At 34.1% G+C, this 8,229-nt stretch overlaps 1 long non-coding RNA gene across 1 annotated transcript; it reads left to right on the plus strand.

The window, feature by feature from the left end:
* Window positions 1-300: 300 nt before the first annotated feature.
* LOC107957116 (uncharacterized) lies at window positions 301-1,660 on the plus strand. Its single transcript, XR_001700366.2, has 2 exons — window positions 301-868; window positions 1,271-1,660. It is a non-coding gene; the product is annotated as an uncharacterized lncRNA (long non-coding RNA).
* The last annotated feature ends 6,569 nt before the right edge of the window (window positions 1,661-8,229 follow it).

Consider the following 8,229-nt stretch of genomic DNA (forward strand, 5'->3'; position numbering starts at 1 on the left):
ATGTACCAAGTATATGAATAATAATAGTTTAAATAATACATAAAATATGTGGAGTTTCCTTTAGATAACAAAAAGAATATATAACAAAATATAAGAATAAGTTTAAAAGAAATTGTATGTATAAAATAATATAAGATTAATAATTTACATGGCACTCTATCATGAATCATGTAAATATAATAATGTAAAAAAAACATTAAAAAAAATAATACACAAAATGTTAAAGTGATATGATTAAAAAATAATGACTTTGAAACAAATCACAATTATCAAAGTAGCTCAAAATACAAAATAAATAAACAAGAATTAAAAATGAATGTGAAATGAATAAAAAATAATGAAAAAAAACTTATTTGAAATAAAATTAAAATAAAAGGGATAATTTACAAATTCTTGAACTTAAATTGAGGACTAATGCGCAAGGCGCGCGAATTCACAAGGACCACAGTTGAAAATATCCCTGATCCCTAAACGCTGCGACATATTGCGGACCAAAATGAAAACGCGCGCAAATTATAGGACCGAATTAAAAAACAAAGTAAAGCAGATAAGGTGCAATGGAATGCTCGCGCGAGGGGAAGGATCTAACGTGCAAATTCCCCATTTTGAACAAAAGGGCGCGGATCCGGCCTGCCCATCGGGTCGACACGCCAATCTTTATGGCTGAAATGGCGTTGTTTTTGATTCTGGTGCTAAAGGACCCTATTCCCATTTATTTTCTTTCCGAAAACACAGATGAAAAAAAAGGAATCCCTGCTCTGTTAGGGTTTGTTCCATTACGCAGCCACTAAACCTCCATCAACTTGATGACCAATGGCGCGGATGATGGCCAGATCTTGACAACGGAGGCCACGACCATGGAGATCTGGTAACCTCGCTCCCTCTTTTCCCTTTTTTTTTAAAAAAAAAAACTTGAATTTTATTCTGTTCTTTCAAAAAAATGAAACAAACTTTGAAGATTTAAACAAAATTTTAACACCGTTCGACCCTCGCCCACATCCATGCATTTCTGAGACGTTTGGGCTTTCATCAGCGTCAATTCGGGTCCCCTTCATGTGTTCATGCTAAAATTGCAAAGCCCATCAAAAGAAACGAAAAAACAGATTTGGAAATCACCTTTCAATAACTTTTGGCTTGATTTTTTTAATATCCAGTGTGCGTAACCCCTTACAAAAATCAAATCTCTTGGCTTTATAGCCGAAAAGAAAAATAAAAAAATACATTTTTTTCTATTTTTTGTATTTGCTGTTGTGTTTGTCTCTTCTTGCAGGTACGTGGTATGCGTGGCACATGTACGGGGGCTGTATGCTAGCATACAAAGGCGTAGGCGTGGCTGTGGCGCCAAGAGACCGTACGGCGTTGTGGGCTGGGGGCTGCGGCGCTCCTTGCTGCTATGGTTTCCCTTTTTGAAACCAAAATTTGGGTGGTTTGGGCCATTGGGCCATTTCTGTATTTGGGCCTTTGGGTTCATTGGGTTAGAATTATTAGGCTATTCGGGTTAGGTTCAGTTTAGGCCCGAAAATCTGTAAATGGACCTTTAATTTGGACTGTTATAATTTGGTTTGGTTTATTATTGTTTTGTGTCTTGGTTTTGATGTGGACCCGGGCAAATTGACCTGTTTACAATATCAATCTAAAAAAGTGTATATATTGACATTCATTGAGCAGTTGAAAATGTTGAAAGTTCAAAAATATATTCTTTATATCCATATTAAAAAGTTAAAAAGAAAATGTTGAAGTTAGGAAAAGACATATGTAGGTGTGTGTATACATATGTTAGCTCAAGAATATTAGTAAAGCACATCACATTGCAAGAATTTAGTTGGAAAAGATATTGTGACAATAACATGTTTGACAATATTGCATTTTTCCTTCAGTAATTTATTTTAGTATAATAATTTATTTAGCCTTTTAATTTTATAAAAAAATTAATTTAGTATTCCATTTAATTTTTTTTACTTTTTTAATGCCTTTAAAATTGTGTTTTTTTATCAAATCACCTCAAAAATGAATAAAAAAGTTAATATTACAAAATAAGTTCCAACTTTAAAATAGTTATACAAATTCGAATATTACAAAAATTATTCATCTTTTCTAATGATGTCATTTTTTTAGGGTTCTTCCTTCCCACTATCGATATTTCGACTTTCACATTAGACATTTTAATATTATTTATTAATATATATTTATGGAGAAATCATTTCCCAAAATATAATCTTTGGGGAAGATTAATACATCGACACCCATAGGGTAAGTTCATGATGATGTCAAAATCACCATGCTAATCCATGGCATGCATGATAAGAAGAAAGAACTACAAAACACATGCAAAGTATTGATACTCACAGGTGTTGAGTTTAGGGTTAGGATGTTTGACCTAGGTATTTATTTGCCTATTAACCCAACCAACCCAATTAAATACAGTGGAAGTCAACTCCTATAGATGTAGATTTTCGATGTGGACTTCCACCTTATAAAAACCATTTGTTCCTCCCTTCTCCCCACCCAAAATCTTCTCAAATTTTCCATTTTTCTCAAGCACTTCAACTCTCAATTTTTTTTCTTATTTCTTGGCCAAGGGGGATAGCGGAACATTGACAACTGCATTATAAATATGGCAAAATCTCTAACTCAATTTTTTTTTACAATTTTTAATTTTTTTTAGAAATGTTTATAATTTCTAAAATTTAATATTATTATTTTATGAATTTTTTACAATCATTAGATCGAGTTCTTTAGATCTAACACAATTTACATTTCCAATCATTGCATTGAGGAATGCTTGAAGATTGCCGATTTATATATGGTATTTACAAAGGCTAAGTTTAAAATCCTTCCTCAATTGGCTCCCACCTTGGTAGAAAGATGGAGGCTGAAAACATTTATATTCCATTTTTCATGGAGAGAAGTGATCATTATGCTCGAAGATGTCGCTTTAAAAACTACTCTAATTGATAGGGAGGCAATAGTCACAACTAATGCAATCAATTTGGTGTATGAGTGTGGCCGGTTGTTAGGTTGTGCACCACCAAGAGAGAAACCAGAGAAAGATTTAAATGGTGCTAGGTGAAGTGCATATAGTTGGAGAACCTTGTCAAACTAGCCCCTTCACCACATATAAATATGGATAAGATGAATCAATATGCCAAAGCTTGGAAGCTCTAGATGGTACTATTGGGATTTTTGTGCAGTTATTTCATTATTATGCTTGTAATTTTTCAAACAGATTGGTCAAATAAAATTTCATAGTTAAAATTATTATTTTCTTATATTTGCCTTTAATAGTTTTTGCTTGAAAAGCAAAATGAATAAGCAAATACTGGATCATTGGTTACTCTAAGGTTTAATTAATACTAAGTTGCATCAAAAGAATGTATTACAATGCAGGATTACAACTTATGTTAAAAGGTAATCTATAACAGCCCAGTTTTAATCAAATTGGAACAGTGGTTTTGGGACCACAAATTCGAGGTTAAAATATTTATTTCATTATTATTTTTAGGTTTACAGCATGATAGTATGATTGTGTGAAAATTTTGTTAAGAAATTTAACCGATTGAGTGCTTAATTTTTGAAAAAAGACTAAATAGCATAAAGCGTGAATATTGTGTTTTATTAGCTAAAGGTGTTAAATAGCTATAGAACTTAAAGTGGAGATCCTTATTGAGTAACTAGACCACTATTTGAGTTAGTGGATGTGCATGGCTTGGCATTTTTGAAAATTTTAAAGTTAGGTAAGGGTAAAAAGGTAATTAAGTAAATAAAGACTAATTTAATAAATGAAATTATATCATCTTCCTCATTTTAACCATGCTAGCCGATTCTTCACCATTGTAGAAGAGAAAATTTTTCTTCAAGCTACTTCCTTACATGTAAGTGAAAAACTATCACATTTTTAATGATTTTTATGTTTTCAAGATTGTTGTAGCTTAAGCTAGCTAATGAAGGGACTAATTTGCAATTTGGTTGAAAGCCTAGGGTTTTTCCATGAAAGTGTGTTATTTTTTGTGAGGTTTAATGGAAGAAAATGAAACCTTGTTGTGTAATAAACTCTTTTTGTTAAGTGATTTTTAGTAAAATTGTCAGATAAGGGTTAAATTGTGAAATGTGATAAATTATGTGGTAATTGTATGAAATAATGAAATTTATGGGCTACTATGAGTCTAAATAACATTTGGCTATGATAGGGTGAGATTGAATTACACGAATTTGCATTTTTATGAGATAAGGACTAAATTGTAAAGAAATTAAAATATTAGGGCAAAATGGTAAATTTTCCATAATGTGTATTTTGGATTAAATTGAATAGAGTGATAGCTAAATAAGTTAATTTTGATTACATTTAGATTAAGAAAGGTGAAATATGGATTTAAATCGGAGAAAGAACAAAGTTTCAAATTAATCGACTTAATTCTCCGTTTTAGCATCCAAGGTAAGTTCGTATGTTAATAAACATTATTATAATTGTGTTTTAAATGATTTTTTTATTGAATTGATTGTGGATATGAACTTACAGAAATATTCGACGAAGATTCGACAGATGAGAAATCCCGGTTGAACCTTAAGAATAGATTAGGATACGAATGACATGTCATTAGGAGTTACATTGATTTGGCTTTGGGCCATGATATTAGCACTTCGGGTGTGAGTTACATTGATTTGGCTTCGGGCCATGATATTACCACTTCGGGTACGAGTTACATTGATTTGGCTCTGGGCCATTATATTAGCACTTTGAGTGCGAGACTCATTAAAATGGCTTCGGGCCATGATATGGGCACTTAGGGTGCAAGACTTTTGAGTATCCGATTTCTATTCCAAATGGTTCAACTGGTATATAGAAGATGTGAAATGGTGAGAAATAGATACGTATCGATACAGGTATGTACAGAAGACCATACGAGCATTGAAACTAAGAAAGTTGTAAACTTATGAGTAGTTATGTGATTGAATTTATATTAATCTTGTGATTAATGTGTTGTTGAATATTATGTTCATATTGTTTGAATGGTAAATGATTGCTGAGATTTGCTTATTATTCTCATACGAGCTTACTAAGCTTTATAGCTTATATTGTTTATTTTTCTATGTTTAATAGTGATAATAAAGCTAGCTCAGATTCGGGAATCGTCGGAGACTTCATCACACTATCTAATTATCACTTGGTACTTTTGAAATTAAGTTGTAGGTCATATGGCATGTATAGGGACTTTGGTCATTTTGGTACATGTGTGGCTAATGAATTTAGTCATTAGAGATGACTAGTAAATATTAAGAGCTTGGTTTTGTATATAGCCATGTAAGTTAACTTGTTTTGGTTATTTTGGTTGTATATATATATATAAATGGCATTTGTCTTGTGTTTCTTATTGCTATGCAAATGCTTATGGGAAATGGTTGATAATTGAGAAGATATATGTTTGTGAGTTAGGCTAATAATGCATGTGTGAAAGTGATCATATTGATGATTTGAGATTGTGAGTTTTGGTATGAAATTGGATAGCATATTATGGAAATTGTATAGCTTGTGTTTGATGGTATGGAATTAGTATGAATTATGCTTGGTTGAGGTTGGTTTGAATGCCTATTGATACTATGTTGAGTGCCTTTTTACTTGGTTAGGTTGATGCAAATTTGGGTGACAAGATGGCTTGGTAAATAGCCTACTTATGTCCATACAGCCAAAGACACGGGCGTGTGTCTCAGACGTGTGTGACACACAGTGGTGGGCATGGCCATGTGTCCCCTGGTACTCAAGTAGAAATCAAGTCAGTAGCTCCACACAGCCTAGCACAAGAGCGTGTGGTTGGCCGTGTGGTGTAAGTTAGTATACCTTCCAGTTTTGGCACGACCTGGCACATGGGTGTGTGAGGCCATTTCGAGAGGCATACGGACTGACATACAGACGTATGGTCTGGTCGTGTGAGCCAAGTCAAAGAGTTACACGGGATCGGACATGGGTCGAGACACGGCCATGTGATTCTATTTCGAACGTCCACACGGCGTAGGACACGGGCGTGTTTTTTGGCCGTGTGAGTCATATGGTCAGGGCACACAGGCATGTGACCCCTACATATTAATTTTTTTTTAAGTTTTGTTAAAGTTTCTTGAGTTATCGATTTAGTCCCGAACCACTTCTAATGCATGTTTTGGTTAAAGATTTATTATTCAAATTGTATGAATGTTTGTGTTGTAAATTCGGTAATGCCTCGTAACCCTATTTTGATGTAGGATACAAATTAGGGGTATTATATTTATTGGTATCAGAGCTACGGTTTAGTTGATTCTCGAACTAACGTAGCGTATGTGAAAGTCTAGCTATACATGCCATATGCAACCTGTGATAGGGTGATATCTCCTGACAGTTTCAGATCGTGTTTTCATATAGTAAATAGATCCCAATCGAGCTATAGCTGATAATGTTGAAAGTAATACGCCAGCTCCAGCACATGGGGCAGCGCAGTCTGAGTCGAGACCTGTAATTGAGAGTCAAGAGGAGAGGCTAAAAAAGCCTTTTTCCAAATGATGAACGAATGGTTCACTGAGTTTGTTCGGATGAATCTGGCTGCTTAGTAACCTCCACCTCCACCTGTTCCCGAAACGATTCCAACAGTTCATCAAGGTTTAGAATTTTTGCGCTTGAGTAAGCCTCCTGTAGATAGAATCCAAAAATACGGGGCTGAAGAATTCAGAGCTACTGTTGATGATGATCCTTAGAGAGCCAAGTTTTGGCTTGAGAATACGATCAGAATACTTGATAAACTTTCTTGCATACCAACTGAATGTGTGAAATGTGCGGTATCACTTTTGAGAGACACTGCATGGAATACCTTGATATTCGTGGTACCAAGAGAAAGAGTTACTTGGGAATTCTTTCAAACTGAGTTCAGAAAGAAATACATAAGTGAACGGTTTATTGATCAAAAGCGAAAAGAATTTTTAGAGCTGAAACAGGGTCGAATGTCTGTGACTGAATATGAGCGATAATTTGTGAGACTCAGTAGGTATGTTCGGGAGTGTGTTTCTACTGGAGAAATAATGTGTAAGCGGTTCATAGATAGGTTGAATGAAGACATAAAACTTTTAATCGAAATTCTGGAATTGAAAGAATTTGTTGTCTTGGTGGATAGAGCCTGAGAGCCAGTGTAAGACCATATCTGGGACATGGCATCTGCATTGAGACGAGAGCTATGTAAGACATGTTTGGGACATGCATCGGCCTCGAGATGTAAGCCAGTGTAAGACATGCTGGGACATGCATCGGCTACAAGATGTGTCTGTGTAAGACCATGTTTGGGACATGGCATCGGCACGTATAGAGGTGTCAGTGTAAGACCATGTCTACGACATGGCATCGACACGGATATGTGAGAGCTAGTGTAAGACCATGTCTGGGACATGGCATCGACTTGATGGATGAGCCTGTGTAAAACTATGTCTGGGAAATTAATTAGTATAATATTGTTTTATAACATAATATTCAGGTCAGGTCGAGTCGAGCTCTAGCCAAAAAACTCTTGCCCAAGGCCCGATCCATATAGAAAACAGGCCTTAAATCTTACCCAAACCCATTTTTCAGACCTCGTATTTTGTCCAAACCCTCCCATTTTTTGGGCGAGTCTTCGAGTCTGGACAAGTGACCCAACTCATGAATAGGTTTAATTTCAAGCCATGTGTGTCGAATTATATATATTGCATTTATTAGGGCTCAATCTACTTTACATGATAAATCCCTAAATAAATATAAACTCGATAACCAATGATATTAGGGTTTAATTTCAAATAAATTAGAAATTATTTAAAACTCAACTCCCTTCAGTGTCTTAGGTAAAGTATCCATTACACAATTATCACTTAGATTCTATTATGACATTGAAAACTTTATAAAATAAATTTTAAATTCTAACTCGACACTCATGAATTTTGAAATATCCTGAAAAAATTAAAAAAAACAACTTTCTCATAAACATATATAAATAAATAAAATTAAAATATCAAATACAAAAGTAAAAAGAAACCCATAATCAGCAAGATAAAATATATAAAATGTATGCTTTTGTTTATACTAATTTATAAAGATAAATAACTTTTAATGTTAGTAGTTAAGATATATGCATCCAAATTTGATATTGTGGAGTTTAAGGAGCACATTTTATTTTGCGAATCTGCTCGTCTGGAAAGTTTGAATGGTACATTACACGAACCAAAATTTAATTAAAATTGACATAA

The sequence above is a fragment of the Gossypium hirsutum genome, chromosome A05 (assembly GCF_007990345.1).
Source record: "Gossypium hirsutum isolate 1008001.06 chromosome A05, Gossypium_hirsutum_v2.1, whole genome shotgun sequence".
Taxonomy (NCBI): Eukaryota; Viridiplantae; Streptophyta; class Magnoliopsida; order Malvales; family Malvaceae; genus Gossypium; species Gossypium hirsutum.